The 23,451-nt window shown below is 42.0% G+C and overlaps 1 protein-coding gene and 1 long non-coding RNA gene across 2 annotated transcripts in view; one reads left to right on the top strand and one right to left on the bottom strand.

The window, feature by feature from the left end:
- LOC115074786 (aminopeptidase Ey-like) overlaps positions 1-1,299 on the bottom strand; it is a 75,038-nt gene extending 73,739 nt beyond the window's left edge. Inside the window, exon 1 of the mRNA XM_029574611.1 lies at positions 983-1,299. The gene's annotated coding sequence lies outside the window, so the exon portion shown is untranslated. The remainder of the gene's footprint in view (positions 1-982) is intronic.
- On the top strand, positions 1,016-22,801 carry LOC115074787. The gene is made up of 3 exons (XR_003852343.1): positions 1,016-1,150; positions 17,339-17,450; positions 18,305-22,801. It is a non-coding gene; the product is annotated as an uncharacterized LOC115074787 (long non-coding RNA).
- The last annotated feature ends 650 nt before the right edge of the window (positions 22,802-23,451 follow it).

The following is a 23,451-nucleotide window of genomic DNA, read 5'->3' as shown; positions in this document are numbered from 1 at the left end:
TCCGCCTTCCACTTCAAAGCGGACTGCAAATCAGGAACGGTACGTACAGAATTTACGCAATACTGAAAAACTGGCACATAAGCTTCAATTAATAATGTCACATTTAGATCCATAACTTGATTTGTTTGCATTTCCTTTAAGCATCTCCCCTGCAATTTCCCCAGAACCCCTTGGAGCCTCCATGTCTGCAGTTTGCAGGGCTACGTCCAGCACAGCGCATCCAGTTGGCTGTGATATAACACATGGCATCCACTACATCGCGTAAACTAGCCAAACACCATTGCATGTGGCATCATTTGTGACGGTCAAGCATCAAACATGGCTGCTTCCTAGAATAAAGGAGAATTGCTTGCAGGGTTTAAAAATACTGGAATTCGTAAGTAAGTGACACTAAGTGAGTAGAACTAGCTTCTATGTGCAAGCATGAAATATGGCACAGTAAACAAAGTACATTTTGTTTTTGGGGGGAGGATAAGATGATCCCTTCTTTACTCACTCAACCACCACTGTAGTCATTTTGCTCTCTGCCAAAAGCACTCCCACTCTTTCCTGCTAATGTACGTTTGGAAATTTTCAGAGCCCTGGATCAAGCCTACCCAAAACAGACCTTCTAAGTATGGCTCTAGTATAATAACAACTTGTTTTGTCTGGCAGGGCAAAAGCCCAAATGCTTTTCATGACCAAAGCATGTGAGGGAGATTTATCTTCTCCGGTGACCATTACTCTCCTAACCTTTCATTACTCACAATGCTCCAGCACACACACCCCCTCCACTATGCCCAGGGAAAGCCACACACGGGCAGCACAAAGCCAAACTCCAGCTAGCCCCGACTGCCAGCGCTGCGAGAAGAGAAACCTGCCCTACCCCACCGGCCGAAGGAGCATCAGCCCCAGGCGCCGAGGTCTTCTCCGCAGGCAGACTAAGAGAGAACAGGAGCAGGGGAAGTCTAATCCAAGCATGTCCTCTCTTGCTCTCACTCACCTTTTGGTTTTTCACCTCACAGACTGCAGCATTGCTGAAACTTCAAGCCCAGGCCACCACAAGTTGCAGGGCTGAGAATTTTGGATCCCTTGGTGAACACAAAGAAGTTTTGTACTTCCTGCTTTAAGTTGCTTTATCTACAAGGATGGCCCCTGGCAAGTAATGAATGTGAGTAGCTTGCTTCTTATATTTGCAGTTACTCATAATTTCCCCCCACACACACACATACAAATGCACACACACACACATACGTACATAGAGACGCATGCATTACTGTAACATCACCCCCAAATTAGCTGTACACTGGCTCGCTCCCTTCTCTCTCTCTCCAAATTAGAAACAGGGAAGGATTCTAAGAATTTACAGAGAAGTAACTTGAACTACTACTCTCTCAGCCTTAACATCTTCAGTGCTGGCCACAGTATAGCTAGAAGCGTTTCCGACTGAGCACACCTAGTGCTATTTGCAGGGGGCTGGCTGGATGCCCTTGGGTTGCCAGTGCCTTAGTTTAAATCCTTGGAGAGTTTGGCTTATTAAAAAGGAATCCCTGAATATGTATTAATAGCCTAGAAATCTGAAAGGAGAGAGGACAAATTTCAAAATGATCTAGGTGACTAACTAGGATGTTAGCTGGTTAGTTGAGAAAGTGAGAATTTGTCGCCACTGACTGGACTGTACAGAAACTAGGTAGCTATATTTATAAAGTATCATTATTATTATTTATCCACTCAAAAAAAATTTTGCATTTTGAAAGGCATGATGAGGTCAGAAGTGAAGGGTACACATTGCATTTTCAAACATATGTGTGCATTAAACCAGCGCATAGACCATCCACAGAGATAGCAGGGGTGGGACAAGGGCCTATGTAACTTGCAGCAAATTTAGGGAGCTTAGCTAAAACTGCCTCTCAAATCTTGTATGTGGATTTAATATTTGAAAATTCCATTGGCAGCCAGCAGACGTGTAATTGAAATTCATTTTACCTAATGATTTTTCTGCTAATTTGCTGGCTGCGTGTGTTGTTCAAGCAGGTTTCACATTGTATCACTTAATGCAGATAGGAAAAAGAGAGTGATTATTTAACAGATTCTTTCTTTCATCTGTATCCATTCAGAAAGTTTTTCCCTTTCACATCAGCCTGGGTCTCATCAGATGTGATCAATTGCATTCTGTGAATAGGTTCATTCAGAGATCAGATTAACGATGCACTGGGCAGCAAATGCTCCCAGTGCGTTGCCTCAGAAGGTAATGGATGTGGTACCACTGGAATAGGAAATCGGCAGCAAATTTAGCCAAGTAGTCCTTCCCACCTCGTAAGGTAGCAGCTGGCAGACTGGATGGGCCAACTGGTCTGTATCTGCCATCCCTTATTATTTGTGTGCATCAAAACCATTCCTTTGGGAAAAAAATATATTTTCATTCACAAGGCTGCATGAGCATCTCTGTTCATTTTTGTATTATATACATTCTGTTTCCCTGAAACAAAATGAGGGTTCAAACCCCAAAATGTTTTACCAAGAGAGATGAAGCACTGGGACAGGGGAAAAGGCTCTAATTATAAATACAAGCTGTGCAAACTTCTGCCTGTGAGGAGATACAGAGAGCCGAATTCACAAGATCGCTCCAGTGCAAGCTGTGCAGCCTCAGTGATTCAGTGATCTTAAACGGCACGATCTGTTCATTCCTTGGGGTTACTCAGCAGTTTGCATGCTCTGTATCTCCTCACCCACATATGTACATCATCATGCATGGTATTATATGGATCCCTGGAGTCTTTACAACTCCCAGTAATGTTTGTAATCTATTACTAGGATTGTATAAGAGGACGGTGCAGCCCCAAAACTTTTGATTTGCTTTGTTTATTCATGTTAGGTTTTTTTCAGTTTTGTTTATTCATGTTAGGTTTTATTCAGTTTGTTTAATGGGGGTTTTTTTTTCTGGTTGGTTCATTTGCCAAACTGAAAAACAAGCATTAAATAAGAACACAAATCCTTAAACAAAAATAAAAAAAACTAAACTATTAAAAACAAAAACCAGTTTTCCAGCAGCTCTGACTGGGTCTTCCTGAGCCAAAAAACTTATTGAATCTGGTACGGATGCCTAGGCATGGCAGTGAGACCTAGGCCTAGGCCAGGCCGGGTGCTAAACACAGACAGGGCCTGGTGCCAAGGATTAGACACGGACCAGGCATCAGAGCCATGGCCTGGGCCCAAACCAGGCACAGCCTGGTACCAGCACCAAGTCCTAAGTTCAAGCTGAGCCCAGTGTCGAGGCCTAGGCTTAGGCCAAGCCCAGTGCTGAATCCTAGGTCTGGCCTAGCTCCAAGCCAGGCTCAGTGCCAAGGTTTAGCTTTGGGCCATGTCTGGTTCCAAGGCTTAGCACTGACACCAAAGCATAGTCCTGGGCCAGGCCTGACACTGATGCCTAGCCTCAGCTCTGGTCCAATGCTGAGACCTAACTCCAAGTGTGCAAGAGAGCAGGTGCAAGGTTGAAGCCTAGGCACAACCCAGGGCCTCCAGTTGCAGCTCTTGGTCCATGCGCTTGAAAAACTGACACCGTCTCCCTGGAGGATGGATGCAGAAGTGATGACACTTTGGCACCTTCCACTAGTGTGGTTAATACCATTTTGATGCACATTTCTAATCGCTAAACATCAAAACAGTGCTGTTTGCACCAGAGGAAGGCAACGAAGCGATGTCACTTCAGCACTGTCCTCCAAACTCACAGCATCATTTTTCAAGCACAGGACTGGAGGCTCCAGCCGGGACCAAGGCCTCAGCACTGGAACTAGGCACAGGGCAAAGCCTCAGCTGGGGTTAGGCTGCAGTGCCAGATCACCAGAAGCCTTTTTTTTTTTTTTTTTTTTAACGCCATGAATATGAAACTTTTTGGCTACTTTCATAGGTGACTATTTTTGGTTCATGCCATTCAAAACAAACCATAAATAACCAGATTTGTTGCATTTTTTGCATTTATTAAAAATGAATGCACATCCCCATTGTATAAGAACACCAAGGATAGCAGTATTCCTGTGTCTACAGCAGCGCTTCTCAACCGGTGTGTCGCAACACACTAGTGTGTCGCCAAACACCGGCAGGTGTGTCGCGTCCCCCGGTGTCCCACTGCCCCGTTGTACTTTCCTTCTCCCTTTTTCCAGTCCCCGCGGGCCAATTGGAAGCCTCCTTTCTTCCTACCCCCATTGCCCAAAGGGAAGCCTCCTTCATTCTGCCTGCCGCCATGCAGGCCAATCGGAAACCTCCTCCCTTCTACCTGCCAGGGGAAGTAGGAAGAAGGGAGGAAGCCTTTGACTGGCTGGTGAGGCAGGCATCAGATTGCCCGGGTGTGGGGTGGGAGGAATAGAAGTGTTGAACTCTGATGAAGCAAGGCCGCCACGGGACCATGGCTGCGAAGAGGAAACCCGACCCCGACAAAGAAAGGCTGCCACAGGACCGTGGTGGCGAAGAGGAAACCCGACCCCGATGAAGCAAGGCTGCCACAGGACCGTGGCAGCGAAGAGGAAGCCCAACCCCAGATGAAGCAAGGCCACCATGGCAGCCCATTCCCATGGCAGTGAAGAGGAAAACCCGACCCCGAAGAAGCAAGGCCGCCACGAGACCGTGGCAGCGAAGAGGAAACCCCGACCCTGACGAAGCAAGGCTGCCACATTCTGTGGCGGCAAAGAGGAAACCCGAGCCCGACCAAGGCTACCACTGGAGCCCATTCCCATGGTGGCGCAAAAAGAAGGCCCACCGAAGTAAAGCCGCTGCGGAACTGGAGCCCATCCCTGCAGTGAAGGAAGAATATGTTTTTGGTGAGAGCTGGTGTGTCTGTGTGTGAATGGATGCATGGGTGAGAGCTGGTGTGAATGGGTGCTTGGGTGAGAGCTTGTGTGTGGGTGTGAATGGAAGCCTGGGTGAGAGCTTGTGTGTGTGGGTGTGAATGGAAGCCTGGGTGAGAGCTTGTGTCTGTGGGTTTGAATGGATGCATGGGTGAGAGCTTGTGTCTGTGGGTTTGAATGGATGCATGGGTGAGAGCTTGTGTCTGTGGGTTTGAATGGATGCATGGGTGAGAGCTGGTGTGAATGGGTGTGAGAGCATTTATGTGTGATTGAGAGCTTGTATATAAGAGACAATGAGTGTGATTGAGAGAGAGACTGGTCAGGGAGGTGATGTGTTTCTGTGTGAGAGAGAGAGACTGGTCAGGAAGATGACTAGTGTGCGTATGTGAGAGAGAGTCTGGTCAGGAAGATGACTGGTGTGAGAGAGACCAAGACTGGTCGTGTGGTCTAATTGGGTGTGTGTGTGTGAGTGACTGGTTGTGGGTGCTAAGGAAGAGGACTGTGAGGACAGAGCTTCAGCAGCCCTTGCTGCTTCTAGTGAGTGCCATTGGCCTGGAAGGGAAAGGAGTAGGAGAGTTGCTGGAGAGGGTAAGTAAAGGTGGCTTTTTAAATTTATTTTTCTTGATTGACTGCCATTTTAATTATTGGGTATTATGCGATGTCTGCAGTTTTGAAATATTTTTTTGATATTTGGACATGTTTTAATAATTTTTATGAGTTTTTAATTATTGGATATTATTCTATTCAGCAGCTAATTTGTAACATTTTTAGTATAGCTTTACAATTATTTCTGTGTGGGGCTCTATAGCAGCTTGGCTTATTCTGTTTTCCCAATAGGAAATGTATTAGTGTTTAGGGCCTGGTTTAATAGTTGTATTTCTTAGATAGGATTGTTACTGTTTGAGTGTGTTCCATAATATAGGTGTAACTTTGTGCGGGTTAGTTTGTGTGCATTATTGCAAATCCTGAGAGGCTGTTAGGTGCTATATTTCTCTTTCCATCTCTCCAGGTTCACACTGCATGCAGAGTGGCTTTTTTGGTTTTCCATTCCAGTTTCTGTCTCCATATTTATAATTTGTGGTTTTTCTGTACTTGGTGAAGGGTGTGTGACCGAGGTGAGGTATTTAACTAGCATGTAGGCATTTGTATCAATCTTATTTGTTGTGTTTTCTCAATAGGACATGCATTAGTGGTAAATTACTCTCTTTTCATAAGGAAAGCTATTTTGCTTGGTAGTAAAAGGAGTTTGTTTTGCTTTTACTGGGATGTCATCAGAACCAGAATATCTTTTTTGTATGGTGAGTTGTACAGGGTAATGCCCTAGATCTGCTCTGCACTCATTGCTGGGGGTTGAGGGGATTCCTGTGGATGCAGAGTGCATGTTTACATTTAGCCCTGTGACGGTCACATGTTCAGTGTGTCACACATGTGAGAACCATCTGTCAGGTGTGTCCCGGCCAAAAAAAGGTTGAGAACCACTGGTCTACAGGGTAACAGAAGTCTCCTGCTTCAGGCACTACCTACCAATAAGCTCATCTAGACACACCATCGAAGGCTGTACTGTTTCTACAGACTTTTCCTTAATCCATTAGTGACCACTGCAGTTTGAGCGATAGGCAGAAGAAAGATTAATAAATTTGTGACTTCACTCTTCTAGTAAAGTCTCTGATTCTCGATGGAAGCAAATTTCCTTAATATGTTTCTCCTTCTCTTTTCAGTTATCCAGGTTGTAGATAGTTCAGTCCTCCTTCCACTCCCAAATCTCTCACATAAGAACATGCCATGCTGGGTCAGACCAAGGGTCCATCAAGCCCAGCATCCTGTTTCCAACAGTGACCAATCCAGGCCATAGGAACCTGGCAATTACCCAACTGTAGAATGGGTAGAATAAATTCCCAATAATTTATCAGAGCTTAAGTCCCAACTATCATACCTTTCCGGAAGTCTTCTTAAATATTTTAGATCTCCTTATGGCAGTACCAGTGGGCACACTCCTCTCAAGTGCATTGAGTCAGCAGTCAACACAGTTCTCAAAAACCTTCGGCTCCTTCACTGTAGCAGACAAGGTCTCCATTTCTCAGATGTTACCTTCTCTCCTCAGGCTCTTCCTTTACAAAAAACAAAAGGGGGGGGGGGGAACAAACCAGAGACAGGAAGGGTGGAAAGACATCCTTGCCTCACACATGAGATAACACCAAAAACAGATCCTTTAAAAGTTGAATCTTCTCTGCATTGGATCACTGACAGCTCTATCCCCTGGAGGAGTGATGGACACCTGCCCAGAATAAGGTAAGACAACACCAGCTCAGTCTCCCACGTGGGGGGGGAGTAAAATCTAACCCACTCTTTCTGAACCTCCCTAACTAGTTAGTACATTCCTTCTGGTAAGGAAACGAAGGCTGCCTTACATGGTATCCAGGAAATGAGATAGAGATCATCTTATTTTAAAAACTTATATTCCACCCATAGCCGAAAACTGTGCTGGGAGGATCACAATGGTACAACTCATAAAACAGTTAACAATACACTTTACAAATTAAACGCTGCATCTCGGACTACTTTGGCTCATGAAATGTTGACAAGGTAGGTGGATTTTATCACTTTCTGCTCTTCCACCTAGGGCTGGCCACCGCTGTATAGAGATATTCTCAAATAATACAAGTTTGTGCCGTCCAAGCCGAGCTTACCAGTGTCAGAGCTTTGGGGGGGTTATTTTTTTTTGTTTGTTTGCTACTGGAACGGTGCCAGTAGCAGTTAAGCTTCCAAGTAGACAGCACCTTTTATTTTTACTTCTCAGTTACTGCTTATTAGAGCGCTGCCACCTTAAAGCAAAGTAAGCCGGAAGGAACAGACTGAAAAGTAGAAATAAAGAACAGCTGTTTTTTCAACATTTATGTTCTCTGTCAAAAATTCATTTTAAGACGCAGAGAAATGCAGAAATAAAGAGAAATGTTTACAAAAAGAACCTAAAAAAAAAAGACATCAACGGGCCAGGTGCTCGGTGCACATCCGAAGGTCTCGTGTCTCGTGCCTCGGCCACCCCTCCCCCCAGTTTGGGCTCTCTCTAACCCAAGCTCCAGGGAGAAGCTTTCCCTCACTTGGGGGAACTTCCTCCGTCCCCTGTTTGGTACCGTGCACCTGGACCAGTGCTCTCTTTTTATGTCCTTTAGAAACATTTCTCTTTATTTCTGCGTTTCTTTGCGTCCCATTAATCTTAAAATGAATTTTGACTGAACATAAATATTGAGAAAAAAAACAAAACTGTTCATTTATATTTTTTAGTCTGTTCCTTCTGACTTACTTTGCTTTAAGGTGGCAGCGCTCTAATAAGCAGTAACTGAGAAGTAAAAATAAAATTTATGTTGTCTACTTGGAAGTTCAGCTGCCACTGGCATCGTTCCAACAGCAAAAAAAGAAAAAAGGCTCTGACACTGGTAAGTTCTGCTTGCTTGGCACAAACTTGCATTATTTGAGCAATCTCATCTATAGGGCTCTGAATGGAAGCGTTGCATTACTTCTAAACAACTTCCTATTTTGTGTGTTCTGACCTGATTATTGCATTTAGCAAATGAACCTGATACAGCTGAGGGCCCAGGTAGGCTGGTGAACTCCCATGGGAGCAGTCCACTTCAGGGCAAGGCACAGCAGATCTTCTGCCTGTACCAGCCACCTCCCCCGCAGGTTGAGCCCTTGGGTTCTGGTGGACGGCATGGCTTGGGCTGGGGCTGGAGTTGAGGTGCAGGCTGTGCAGGACTGGGGTCTGATGCAAGGGCTAGATACAACGATAGGACTAGACCGTGCAAAGATGAACAAGTACAGGACTAGACAAAGCAGACAAGGAACATAGATGCCTGAAGGCAGCAGGCTAGATAGAGGGCCTGAAAAGGCCACAAAGCAAAACTAAGCAGAAGACCTAAGAGGCCACAAAAGGCAAGGCTTGAGCAGAAGGCCTGCAAAGGCCACAAAGTAATACATGGAAGACTGGAGCCAAGCAGACTCCATGCAAGCCATTGGACTTTGCAAGAGGCAGGGTTAAATAGGCTGGGCCCTGCTGAGCCATGGAACCACAGAGACTCTGACTAGAGCAAGAGCAGGTTTTGCTCCAGGGAGACCTCTGGTGGCAGGCAGGGTGCATATCAAGCAGAATCCTAACAGTTAATGTTCTGACCTATTCTACCATCAGTTTCAGTTTATCATAGCTGACTTTGGACTTTGTTTTATGTTTGTTTATTTATTATTTGAATTGATGTTATAACTCTGGTTCTCCTCCTTGATTGAATATATATATATATATATATATATATATATTCACACATACATACATATATACATACACACACCCCCTTTGAGCTGCTGGAGGGCAGAAGGGGAAAAAAAGTGTGATAGAAAAAATGGAAGAAAAGAAATGAAGTAGCCATGAAAGACCAAAAGATTACCAAATGCATAGGTAATTAGAGGAGAACTTTCCTCCATGGAATAAATGTGAGCAGGCTCAAGATCTTGTCCTAATTCAGTCCCATGGATCCATAGGCAGATGTAATCCTGGCAGAGTACAAAGACTATTAAATTGGGCCATGGCACTTGCTTGCAACAGAAGTTATGCCTTTAAGATGTAACTTCTGCTGCTAGCAAGCTTATAAAGAGCTGGATGAGCATGTAGGCTGGACCATGGTACCACCGCTAATGGTGCCACTGCCAAGATCTGTACCACTGCGACCCGACCTGCTTTCCTGGCTTCCACAAAGCAGCTTACATGCTGTGGCTGCCCAATCTGCCCTACTGTGCCACTGCCCACAGCCACGCTCCTTCGTGATTTTCCCCCTCCCCGCTTCTGTGAGCCTCTGCTGGACTCCGGATTTGCCTTTCATGTTGCCACTGGAGTGGCTCCACTTCCTCTTCTCAGGGTCTGCAGCTGCTGCCTTCCAAGAGGAGCCTGGGAAAGCTGGGGAGCAGGGGATGGTGGCTACAGGACTAAACCGCCCAAGGGGGAGGAGCAGGAAGATAGAGAAAAGATCAAGTTAGTCTGAGAGCAGGGTTTCATAGGAGGGAGAGGTGGGAGAGGGAGTCTGAAGGGAGATGAGAGGCATGGAAACAGGGAAAAGAGACTAGGTACAGGAAGAAAGAGGAAGGGGAAAGAGTAAAGGTTTGGTCACTGCTTTTGTAGTGTTAGATGTAAAGGGAATTTCTAGTTACATTCCCTAGAGTAGTGATGCATTATGGCTGGCATTACTGAGGCTATGCAGAAGAGCTTAATATCCCTTCATACATTGCAGTCGTAAGAACATGCCATACTGGTCCATCAAGCCCAGCATCCTATTTTCAACAGTAGCCAATCCAGGCCATAAGAACCTGGCAAGTACCCAAACACTAAGTCTATTCCATGTTACCATTGCTAATGGCAGTGGCTATTCTCTAAGTGAACTTAATAGCAGGTAATGGACTTCTCCTCCAAGAACTTATCCAATCCTTTTTTAAACACAGCTATACTAACTGCACTAACCACATCTTCTGGCAACAAATTCCAGAGTTTAATTGTGCGTTGAGTAAAAAAGAACTTTCTCCGATTAGTTTTAAATGTGCCACTTGCTAACTTCATGGAGTGCCCCCTAGACTTTCTATTATCCGACAGAGTAAATAACTTTCACATTTACCCATTCTAGATCTCTCATGATTTTAACCACCTCTATCATATCCCCCCTCAGCCATCTCTTCTCCAAGCTGAAAAGTCCTAACCTCTTTAGTCTTTCCTCATAGGGGAGCTGTTCCATTCCCTTTATCATTTTGGTCGCCCTTCTCTGTACCTTCTCCATCACAACTATATCTTTTTTGAGATGCAGCAACCAGAATTGTACACAGTATTCAAGGTGCGGGTCTCACCATGGAGCGATACAGAGGCATTATGACATTTTCCGTTTTATTCACCATTCCCTTTCTAATAATTCCCAACATTCTGTTTGCTTTTTTGACTGCCGCAGCACACTGAACCGACAATTTCAATGTGTTATCCACTATGACGCCTAGATCTCTTTCTTGGATGGTGGCACCTAATATGGAACCCAACATTGTGTAATTGTAACATGGGTTATTTTTTCCTATATGCATCACCTTGCACTTATCCACATTACATTTCATCTGCCATTTCGATACCCAATTTTCCAGTCTCACAAGGTCTTCCTGCAATTTATCACAATCTGCTTGTGATTTAACTACTCTGAACAATTTTGTGTCATCTGCAAATTTGATTATCTCACTTGTCTTATTTCTTTCCAGATCATTTATAAATATATTGAAAAGTAAGGGTCCCAATACAGATCCCTGAGGCACTCCACTGCCTACTCCCTTCTACTGAGAAAATTGTCCATTTAATCCTACTCTCTGTTTCCTGTCTTTTAGCCAGTTTGCAATCCACGAAAGGACATCGCCACCTATCCCATGACTTTTTACTTTTCCTAGAAGCCTCTCACGAGGAACTTTGTCAAACGCCTTCTGAAAATCCAAGTATACTACATCTACCGGTTCACCTTTATCCACATGTTTATTAACTCCTTCAAAAAAGTGAAGCAGATTTGTGAGGCAAGACTTGCCTTGGGTAAAGCCATGCTGACTTTGTTCTATTAAACCATGTCTTTCTATATGTTCTGTGATTTTGATGTTTAGAACACTTTCCACTATTTTTCCTGGCACTGAAGTCAGGCTAACCGGTCTGTAGTTTCCCAGATCGCCCCTGGAGCCCTTTTTAAATATTGGGGTTATATTTGCTATACTCCAGTCTTCAGGTACAATGGAGGCTTAAGGCAGCATGGTACATAAAGTGGGCCAAAGGGGAAAAAACTGAATAACTGTAAACATGAAATAGATAAAACCAGATATAACTAAATGTTCTTTACTCCTAAAAGACTTTCATATCGCACCAAATAAGGCTTAGCTCATGACTAATTAATAGTTATTAATCTAATGAATAGGCTTGCCATAGTTCTCTTTTATCTACCAATTATACTTTTGACACAGTTCTCCTTTCCTAGGAAAAGTGTGCATAAAATGAAATTCATAAGCAGAAGGATAATACTGATATCTGATTTGTTTACTGAAGTCAACTTTGTAAGGAATAAAAGCAGCAGAACTTCTATCTATATAAGAATGAATTTTAGCTCTGTAGGGCAGAATTGCTTCTTCTTTTTGGAGAGTCAGTTCTCTTGACTAAAAGAAGAACTTATAAATGCAGCAGTTTTGGGGTGAGACTGTTATGTTTCAATCTAATTAAGGAGTGACTGGGACCTTAGGATTTCTAATAATTATATGAAATCCCACAGTGAAGGTGGTGGTGAAGTGTTACACTGAGAAACTGGCCCCCTCTTTCTTTCCTTCCCTTGTCCTCTGCTCCAGCCCCTGACCCTTTTCCCATCCCTCTTCTCCTCCTTTCTGCCTCATCCCTCTGTTCTTAGCCCTGGCCCCAGCCCTTTCTCCACCCCCTCCTCCTCCTCCTGCATGCAGTGTGTATATTAAATGTGATTCACCTTGACTGCCCCAGGATTGTGCCATAAAAATGTTATTCTTCCTGCACAGTGCTTTTTTTTTACACTTAATTATGAAATTAGCATTGTTATAATAATGTTTTAACTTTATATGGTTTATGAGAAGAATGTATGAAAAAGAATGACATTAATTATAGAAGTTGGGGCGATTTGCATGGCCCCCACTTACAAAGGCGTTCTACTGCCCCTGAGTCAGCTAGATCAAAATTCACGCCAAAGCATACTCTGTGTAGCAAGAAGAAGAGGTTCCTTACAGCCTCAGATCACCCATTTGTATCTCTCTCTATGTTCTGCTACCGCTGCTAGATGAAGCACACATCCCTTTCCAATTCACCATTTTAAGTAGGGAGGAAAACTACAATCTGATTGGTTCAAGTCATAGCTAAAGGTACCACTCATGTAGCTTTCATGGGCCCTGGAGGAAGAAACACTGAGTAATGGTTTTATAGAGGAACACCCGGTGGTGATAAAGTAGCTCTGTAGGCACTCTTCTTACCCTGCAAGACACAGGGAACACGCTGAAGGTCCCGCACCATGCTTTTGTGAAGGAATCTGGGTGGAATAGGGGAGAAAGGTTTGCAGGAAACGCTGAACAGAAAAACACATGCATTATGTAACTAACCAAAACTAAGCCACTTCACCGTATGATCAAGGAAAGCCTGAAACATGACTCACGTAGCCACACACCTTTCTGCAATTTTGGAAACAACAATTCAGTAATTTCCTTCCAGTTATTGGCTGTCATGGGCAAATAATAGGCTTACATAATGGCTGCACTCTGTTCCTACCTATGAAGCTCATGCAATAATCTGAGCGTTAAAAAAAAACAAACTGTGCACTGGTTTCCAGAGCACATTTTTAATGCTCAGGTTCATTTTTTATTTATTTATTTGTTTGTTGAGTTTTATATACCGTCATTCGGTAAAGCCATCATAACGGTTTACAAAATTTAAATTGTAACTCTCTTAACAATTGTGCAAAAGTATAACAATGTGCATATTAAACAGAGGTTAAACATTTCAAGTCCAGAAAGTATCATTAATTGGGAGGAGGTTTGTTTGTTTCGGGTTGGAGAGAAGTTATTTTGAGGTTTTTGGATGAAAGCTCGATCGGGAGTTAGGATGTTCAGAAGTATGAAGGTCAGTGTAGAATTTGCGGAACAGCAATGTTTTTAGGTCTTTTTTGAATATTTTGAGGTTGGGTTCTCAGATCTTTAGGGAGGGAGTTCCAAAATTTAAGGGAGGCAATGGAAAAGGCTCTCTCTCTTGTAGTTGTCAGATGTGCATCTCTGATGGGGGGGGGGGGGGATGTTTAAGCATCCTGAGTTGTTTGAACTTTGAGGTTGCTAAGTATTACTCTTCCTGAGGTAAGCTTTGGCCACAGAAAAGGCGCGTTCCACTGAACGCACTTTTCTGCATTGGCCCCTATCTGCTGAGGCAACCTGAGCCTAGTTTCTTTTCCCATCCTCTTTTCTTGGAAACAAACTTCTGGTTTATACTATTCATCTTCTCTGGAGCATGCAGACGTTTGCATATTTAGTTGTTTCTGCTTTTCCCATCTTTCCATGTGAAGCCAAACTACAAATGCTCAATGAAAAACCCATGTACTAAAAGAATATTTTATAAGCGAGAGAAGTAAAGTTAACTTTGCCATGGGGTGTCTAATCTTTTTTTCCTTAATCTCAGCATACATATTGTGTTTTAAAATAGGATTTATAGTTCTAACACAGTAACAGGCTTTTGTCTACATACATTAACTATCCTGCTGGAGAAGCTTTGCAAAAGTAAAACAAGTTAAACATAGCAATGGTTTTAACAACTTAAAAGTCTTCTGAAGTTTAACTCTTTCACATTAAAGAAAAAATTAAAATAAGCATTCCTGAACTCTTCCGCAGAGGGATTAGTAAAATACCAGGGATTATCACAAATCAGATAGTGAAATGTTTAACTTAAAATTAGAAAGGCAAATAAAATTGACAACATAAATAATAGAACAGTATTGACTGGGTAAATAACTCAACAGGACATGCTGCGGAAGTAAAGTTTCTAGTTGCTATAAATGACTGTTTCATGGAACTGCTGGCCCTGGATATAAGAAAAGGATGAGCTATTTTAGATCTAATCCTCAATGGAATGCACAATAAGAGTTATTTATTTAGCATTTTTCTATACCGACCTTCATGGTTAAATACCATATCAAATCAGTTTACATCGAACAGGGATAGAGAACTGTAATAGACGGAACAACTTTTTTATAATCAGAAGAAACAAGTTACATTTAACAAGGACCGTAAACTTGGAAGCTTAAACAGCTGGAAGGAAAGGCCCGAGGAAGGCAATAAACTAAGAACAAGAGAGTCATAATGGAATCCAGGCTAGTGCTAGTTAAATTATTAGAAGAGGTATTAATGCATATGAAGTACTTAGAGGAGGAGCAAGGTTCCATTGCTCGTGAGCAGGTTAAGCATCTAATGTGTATCTGAGGGATCCGGGAAGGCTTGGCGGAACAGCCAAGTCTTAAGTTTTTTCTTAAGATGCAAGTGTTAATGGTGGTGGGGATGCTTAGCAATAGTGATCATAATGCAATCAAATTTGACAATCACTGGAGGGAGGACACTAAGTAAAACTACTGCATAATCACGTAACTTTAAAAAGGGAGACTACAATAAATGCGATTAGTTAGAAAAAATGTAAAGTATGGATACAAAAGGTTTAAAGTTTGCATGAGGCATGGACATTGTTTAAAAATACCATCTTGGGAACCCAGACAAAATATATTCAATGCATTAAAAAAAAGGTCAAAGGAAGAACAAATAATAGCCAGCATGATTGAATAATGAGGTAAAAGAAGCAATTAAAGCCAAACAGGACAGTTGTCAGAAAATGGAAATCAAATCAAAAGGAGGAATAGGAAAGAGCTTAAGCACTGCAAGTTAGATGGAAAATATTAATAAGGTAAGGCCAAGAGAGAATTTAAAAAGAAGCGCTTCATAGAAGCAAAAGCTAATAAAACCTCTTCAAGTATATTTGCAGCACAAGAAGACTGAGAGGGAGTGAGTTGGACCACTAGATGAGCAAACAGTAAAAGGGGCGCTCACACAGGATATGGCAGAAAAGTCAGATGAATTATTTGCTTTACTCATAAATGAGGAGGATGTTAGAAGCATTCTTTGATGGTGATGATTCAAAGGAACTGAAGCAACTCACTGAGAGAATGGAAGAGGTAAGAGAGAAAATTAACAAACTAAAGAGTAACAAAATCATGAGAACCAGATGGTATTCTCCTCAGAGCTCTGAGAAAACTTGAACATGAAATTGCAGGCTATTAGTAATCTGTCTCCTGTCATTAAACAGAGTAACTGAAGACTGAAAGGCTGCCAATTTAACACAATTTTTAAAAATGACTCTGGGGTAGTCTGGGAAACCATAGACCAGTGAGCTTGACGCTGAGCCAGGCAAAATGGTAGAAACTTTTCATAAAAGCGAAATTACTGGCCATATGTATAAATATGGCTTAATGGTGAAAATCCAACACGGACCTAGCAAACAGAAGTCTTTCCTTCCCAATCTACTACTTTTTTTTTTTTTTTTGAAGGTGTTAAAATGTGGATAAGGGTGAGCCAGTAAATATCGTACATCTGGATTTTCAGATGGCATTTGACAAAGTCCCTCAGGAGGGTCTCATCAGGAAATTTTAAAAAGTGTGGAATTGGAGGCAATGTCTCATTGCAAATTGGTAGCTAGTTGAAAGACAGGAAAGAATAGAATGTCGGTTTTCCCAAAAAAAATAAAGGTAAATAGTGGAGCACCCCAGGCATTTGTACTGGGACAGGTACATCTAGCATATTCATAAATGATCTGGAAAAATGAGCAGCACAGAAGGGGATCAAATTTGTAGATAACATAAAATTACACAAAGGTTTTGCAGCATAAGTGGATTGTGAGGAACTGCAGAAGCACCTTTTGAGACTGGAAGACTGGAAATCTAAATAGCAGATGAAATTTAATGTGGACAAGTTCAAAGGGCTGTAAATAGGATAAAATAATCTTATGTAAAAGTACACAGTGTTGGGTTCCATATTATGATTCACCATCCAAGAAAAACAGCATGGAGTCATTGTGGATAATACACTGAATTCAGTAGTTTCCTAGCTTCCATCTTTGTTGGTTCAGTAGCTAGCATGAGTTACCACAGAGGTTCATATTCAGCCAATAGATTTAGATCTGAAACCTAAGCACTAGAAGCAGTAGATAATACCACAAATCTGTCTGTATGTTACACATTTCCTCTGTAGTCACCAAGTAAAGGGGTTGACATCAGTGAGGTGTCACAATAGATAAATGTAAATAATAAATGAAATGTAAATAGCAAATAATAAATGGTGAAATCTAATGAAGATATAAATTAACAATCTGAATAAATAGAAAAGGGAAATAATCTAAAATAACCTAAATATAAATGCTAAAAAATACATGAACATCTAAATTAATATAAATAATAATCTAAATTTATGTAAAAATATTTTAATCTAAATAGCAATAATTAAACTAATGATTTAAAATTAAGTAAAAGAATAAAGTAATCTCAAAACCAGTGAAAGGTAATAGTAACAGGAAATAAAGAAATCAGTATAAGCAATAAAGTAATTAAGGATAGTAATCAATAGTATGATTTGTGTTGATGAGGTGTGTAAAATTGATGTCACCTGTGAGAAGATTCTGTTATTAAAGAAAGATAGGCAATTTTTCTGCAAATCCAATACACATGATCAATAAAACAAAGAAATAATGAATAATAATCATAACAATAGAATGAATTATAAAAAATGTGATTTTCTATTAGAGAAAATCCAAACAATGCTTTCCACCACAAAACACGAGCATCTTCATGTAAATCATCCATGGCATGAGAAATATGTCCATTTTGGATGGAGATTTCGAGTAGCAGTCTGTTGAAATTTATTGATATTATTCTGTAAAATTCCAGAGTTGCTGATAAATGTTCTCACCAATGCCTAGTTGAATGGGATGTATTGAAATGGAAAAGAAATTATATTACAAGTCCACAATGGAGTTCATAATAATCGGTGCAAAGTAAGGTGAGTTGTAGATGGTAACTAATTGCCTTTTCACCATGTATTATTCATTAATTAGGTAGACTAAATACAACCATGGCAAATATCACTATTATCAGCCTTAGTTGTAACAGTTGATTAACAGGCTGTGGACTTAGCTGAGCTGGAAGCACTGAGAGCTATGGGCAAGCCATAAGCCCAGTGAGCTATAAACCCTAGCAACAGAAACTCTTTCTATTGAGGAATAAAGCCTAAGGACATTGGCCATGTAGTGGTGGAATTTGTTCCAAGGAGTAGACCTAGCAGCTAATCAGGAGGTGGCATTAGGTCCCCCAGGAGGATGTAGACTCCAGCAATAAATTGGTAGGCAGAGTTGGTTACCCCAGGAGGGTGAGGATTCCAGCAGTGGGCCAGGAAGTAAAATTGGAACCCCCAGGAGAGTGGGATTCCCAGTGGGAGGCTGATTAGGGACTTCCAGGAAGATATGGACATCAGCAATGGATCGGAAAGTGGAGTTTGGTGCCCCAAAGAGCATGGATCCAGCAGTAGAATGGAGATGGAGCAGAAGAGAAGACAGCAGCAGTCTGGTCACAGCAGATCCCCCCCCCCCCCCCCCCACACCCCTTATGACTGGCAGTAGTCATCAGCCCAGTTGCATTTTTTCACATGGGTGAGACTTGGGGTACAGTGGGAAGGAAAAAAAAGTGGAGATTAACTGTATTGGATGAAAAATAGTGCAAGATATTAATTTTTTTCTATATGATATTGAATATGATGTTTGATGTATTTTAGAGATGTATATAGTCAAGTAGTCTAATAAAACTTGTGCATACTTGTAAATATTGCCAGGTCTGTTTACAGTCCCATTTGTTTTTCAGAAAAGGAGGGAAATTCCACCCACTAACACCTTCTGCCCTAGGTAGAGGCAACAGGTACCATCCTTCCAAGGACCAATGGAGAGCACCTGACAAGGGGCTTCAGCCAGTTCAGTCCCAGACCTAGGAATGCCCTCTCAAGATAATTAAGCATAGGGACATTACGTTCAGAACGCGGCAGGAAAGCAGTACCTCTCCCATGCATTAATGCCCCTGTTGCATGGGAGAGGTAAGCAAGAACGGAATGTGAACTGCAATCACTGCACAACTCATAATCCATAAATCTGTGTTGTGGAGACAGCAAAAACTGAAGTCACTGCACAGCTCAGAGACCACAAATCTGTGTAGAGGAGGCAACAAGAATTGCTGTCATTGTATGGCTGAGTCCTGTAGAGCTTAGCTTAAGTCACCTTAAAGCAACTGTATGTGTCAGTGAACCATAAAATGGCTGCAAATCAAAGCAGATGGACCCCGGCTGGAAAGTATGAGGCTAAGAACTACTATTGCTCCATAAACAGGATATTGTTTAAACTAGCTGATGTAGCTTGCTGGCCATGAACGTGTTGAGGCTACCATGGCCTTCACAGTCAGTCTGTCCACTTAAGCAGCACATGCTGATCAACAATTTGTCTCCCAGCATTTCCACTATTACATGAACCTGCTGCTAGGGAAAAATCAGCTTTTAATCACCCACCAATGATATACCCATGGACTGTGGCATATCCAATCAATGCTCACCTTTGAGAGATAGTGGGCATTCACATCTGACCCGGGAGCCATGACAGTATGGGGCAAAAGAAACTAACAGAAAGAAAAGAGAACAGAGTTTTTCTTACTGGACTTTTCTTTGAATCCTAGACCCTGCTGCTACCAGGTTGCTGAATACCACATTGGTACACTCCCCTGTAGATGTTGAAAGCCAGACTAGCCTCTAAAATCTTAGTGTTAGCTTGCCATCATTCCTTGTAGAAAACCCCGTCCTCCTGGGATTGATGATAAAAAAAAAAAAGTTTCCCATTTATAAGGACATTGTGAAACTGTTCCCAGCTAAGCTGTGGAGGTAGTTAACTTCCTGCATATGTTGCCAGCCTGGGAGAGCAGACCTTGGACTGGATGGCTGAATATTTGATGAGAGATTGCAAGATGTTGAATGCTTCTTCCTGAGCACATATGTAACACCTTGACTAGTATTACTTCCTTGCTGGGTAGTTAGTTTTGCAACAAAAGTGTTTAAAATGGGGGTTGCACCTGATTCTGATACTGGTCACATAGGCAATAGCTATTGGGAAATGCCTAACAAGTTTATCTCATGTAATTGCCATTCCTTATGAATTATAGCATGCCACAATAAAAATTATTATTAGAAATGTAAAAAGGTTCAATATACTTCTTTTTCTAGTGAATTTGGATTGTTACATTGGCTGGGATATAAGCAGTCTCAGTAGTAGGGTGTGGGGGTATTACCTGTCCACTAATCTGTGCAGTGGAGACAGTGAGTATTGCAGATCCTGCAGGGCTCTGAACTCCAGGAGGATCTCTCTTGTTCAGAATGTAAATATTCAGAAGCAGTACATTTGCAAGACTGAGATCATATCCAACATACCATGGCTTATGGTGAAGTTCATTCCTGTAATGGCATACACAAAAACTAACCCAGCTGGAGCCATGACCTTTCAGAGTCCACGAATCTGTGCAGCAGATACAGGGAGAACTGCAGTCACCCTGCTTCGAGTCCGTAACTCTGCACAGCAGAGACACGCTCTGCTACAGCCGTGGGGAGGAAGGAGCAAAAAAAAAAAAGAGAAGGAAGGGTATGGGGAGGATGGGAAAGGAGAAAGGTGGCTTAGAGGAAGTGTACCTCTCACTGTCTTTTCTGCTTCTGCCTCTGTTTAGATCATGGACCTCTTTCAAATTTCAGCTTCTAAGAACATTTCAATATTGGGTCAGAGCGAGGGTCCGTCAAGCCCAATATCCTGTTTCCAACAGTGGCCAATGCAGGTCACAAGTACCTGGCAAGATCCCAAACAGTAAATAGATCTCCTGCTGCTTACATTCAGGGATAAGTAGGGGCTATTCCCTAGGTCTGTTAACAACACGTGTATGGACTTCTCCTCCAGAAACTTGTCTAAACCTTTCTAAATTCAGCTGCCATAACCATATCCTCTGGTAATTGCTCATTGAATGAAAAATAATTTTCTCCAGTTTGCTTTGATGTTCTACTTTACTACCTTCATGGAATGCCCCCTAGTCTCTGTATCTTTTTTTTTGAAAGAGTAGAGTAAATAACCAATTTACATTTACCTGTTCAATTCCACTCATGATTTTATAGACCTCTGTCCTGTTCCCCTTCAGCCATCCATTCTCTAAGCTGGACAGCCTCACCCTCTTTAGCCTTTTCTCGTCGAGGAGCTGTTCCATCCCCTTTATCATTTTGATCACCCTTCTCTGTACCTTTTGCAATGCAACTATATATCTTTTGTGAGATGCTGCGACACAACTGCACGCAGTACTCTAGGTGCGGCCTCACCATTGAGGGACACAGAGACATTATGACATTTGCCATTTTATTCTCCATTCCTTTCCTAATGATTCCTAACATTGCTTGTTTTTTTTTTTCGACCACTGCTGCACTTAAACCAAGGATTTCAAAAGTACTCTCCTCCCTGAAGCCCAGATCCTTTTCCTGGATAGTAACTACCAAACTGGAACCTAACCGTGTAATAACAGTGTGGGTTTACTTTTCTCCTTGTACATGACTTTGCACTTGTTGGCACTGGATTTCATCTGTAATCCATTTGGGCATACCATTAGCTATAAAAGCACTTCAACTATTACAGCATGGCCACACGGTTAATTTCCGGCAGCAACCTCAGAGAACACATATCCCCTGTTCTGTTCAGCCTTCATTGGCTTCCAAGGCTATTGAGGATAAAATACAAAATGACCATTTTTTAAATTTTTACTTCTGTTTATTTATATTAATCTGTGATATATTATATATGGCTTTTATGTGAACCGCTTAGACCTAGCCTCATTGATTAAGTGGTATATAAGAATTTTGAAATAAATAAATTCACAGTACTGGGGCATCAGCTACTTACTTTGGATGCTCTTCCACGGACTAATGCTTTGCTCCAGCTTTATAACCCTGGCAGGCTGCTGCGTTCCTTCAATGTGCCCCGTCAGGCTTGTAAAACACGAGAGAACGGGGTTTTTCCAGTGGCTGCTCCCACCTTCTGGAACACATTGCCCCAGAAGCTATGGACTGTCCACAAACTTTTAAAAGCATAGCATTCTTATAAGCTGGTGGTGCCTGCTTCAAATCATGCAGACATACTCCTGGACTTTAGGTTTTCCAGTTGTTGCTGGATTTGGTTTTGTCTGCTTGATTTTTAATTTTGGGAACGCAAACTTGTGTGCCATCTAGAGCTGTGGTATAGGTAGCATAATCAATACATACATTTAAATGCCCAGGCTTCCACAGTCTTGCAAGATCCTCCTGCAAATTTTCATAATCTGCTTGTGATTTAAAAACTCTGAATAGTTGTGTATCATCTGCAAATCTGATCACTTGACTCACTGTTAGCCTTTCCAGATCATTTATAAATATATTAAAAAGCACTGGTCCGAGCACAGATCCACGAGGCACTCCACCGTTTACCCTCCTCCACTGCTCTGCTTCCTATCCTTTAATCAGTTAGCCCGCTAACCCCTGACTTTTCAATTTTCTCAGGAACCTCTCATGGAGCACTTTGTCAAACACCTTTTAGAACAATAAGAAAAATATGACATTTAAATGATGAATACATAAACAGGAGAAATTGTGTGAGGTTATTTAAAAATATCCTAATATTTTTAATCTAAGAATATTGAATCCCAAAGATTAGATTTCATATGGAGGCCCTTTTGGCCTCCATATGAAATTGACTGGTTAACACCTGTCAGAAAAATATAAGGTTGGTGTTTAATCAAGTGGAATGAAATTGTGCCATTATTTTAGCCTCCAAATGGTTTCCATAAAGCTCTGATTTGTACCACTGCAGTCCCTTTCCTACGTACACTTTCAGAACAGGGGACCTACCATAGCAGCCTTATTGATAATGATTCTTGGGGTATTCTACCTCTTTCTTTTACTAATGAGCCTTCGCGTGAGGTATAATCTCACAGTCACTCTAAAGCATCTACCAGATGGTACAAGAATGAGAGGGAGTCCACCTGCTGGAAACAGGCTGAGATCCAGGTGGGCAAAGTTCAAAGCCAGCGTCCCCTACTGCGTCGCTTGTCACCTCCGGTAGGGCACTTTATATCCCTTTGCCTTGGATATCCACCTGGACCCTAAATTCCTGGAAGCAGGGACTTGCCTGTACTGAGATGTAATAGCGTGCTCTATCAGGCAGAACATTTTGGTTCCTGGTTGGTGTTTACTTCCATTTTTTTCCTGTTTGTAATAAGATTACTAAAACAAACAAAAACAACAACAACAACAACAACAAAAAAAGCAGTTAGAGTGGAAGGATGAGAAGTATGCCTGAACACAAAACCAACATGGAGAAGGAAATCCCCAGAAGCCTCTGCGTGTCTTTGGCCTGCCTGGGCTGAATGGACTCTGAGTGACTTACAGAATGTCCCTGGATATCTGTGGAGGCAAGCTGGCACCAGACAGGTGATGTCTATTCATAGAGTCACCACAGGGGAGCTTCAGGCACCATTCTCAGGAGTTTGTAATCCACACAGTTACAGACGTGTTGATTGTCTTGTCCAGTAAGAGTTTAACAGAACAAAGAGAGCCATGGGAAATGGGCTACACATCCTGGGAAGCCAATCAGGGATAGTTAGCGATGATTTAATCATGCATTTGACATCACAACTTATGTAAATGATTCTTTGGGCAGTCATGCAAGTCTCTAGAACCTTCTATCCTTTTCCTGTATTTGAATGTTACCTATAAAAGAAGTATCACTTCCTGTATACAGGGAAATGCTGGTCAGATTGTAAGACTGAGGGCACCCAGTACCCAGCATCTCCCGAGAACACTTATATTGACTAATAAAAATACATTATACTTTTACTGAGTCTAAGTGTTCTTGTGTCCCTGGCCATAAGCATAGAGTAAGCTTTACAAGGAGAATAATTATCGAACTAAAACATGG

The sequence above is a fragment of the Rhinatrema bivittatum genome, chromosome 13 (assembly GCF_901001135.1).
Source record: "Rhinatrema bivittatum chromosome 13, aRhiBiv1.1, whole genome shotgun sequence".
Taxonomy (NCBI): domain Eukaryota; kingdom Metazoa; phylum Chordata; class Amphibia; order Gymnophiona; family Rhinatrematidae; genus Rhinatrema; species Rhinatrema bivittatum.
Note: the sequence above shows the minus strand (reverse complement) of the source record. Positions and strands in the feature narration are given on the sequence as shown.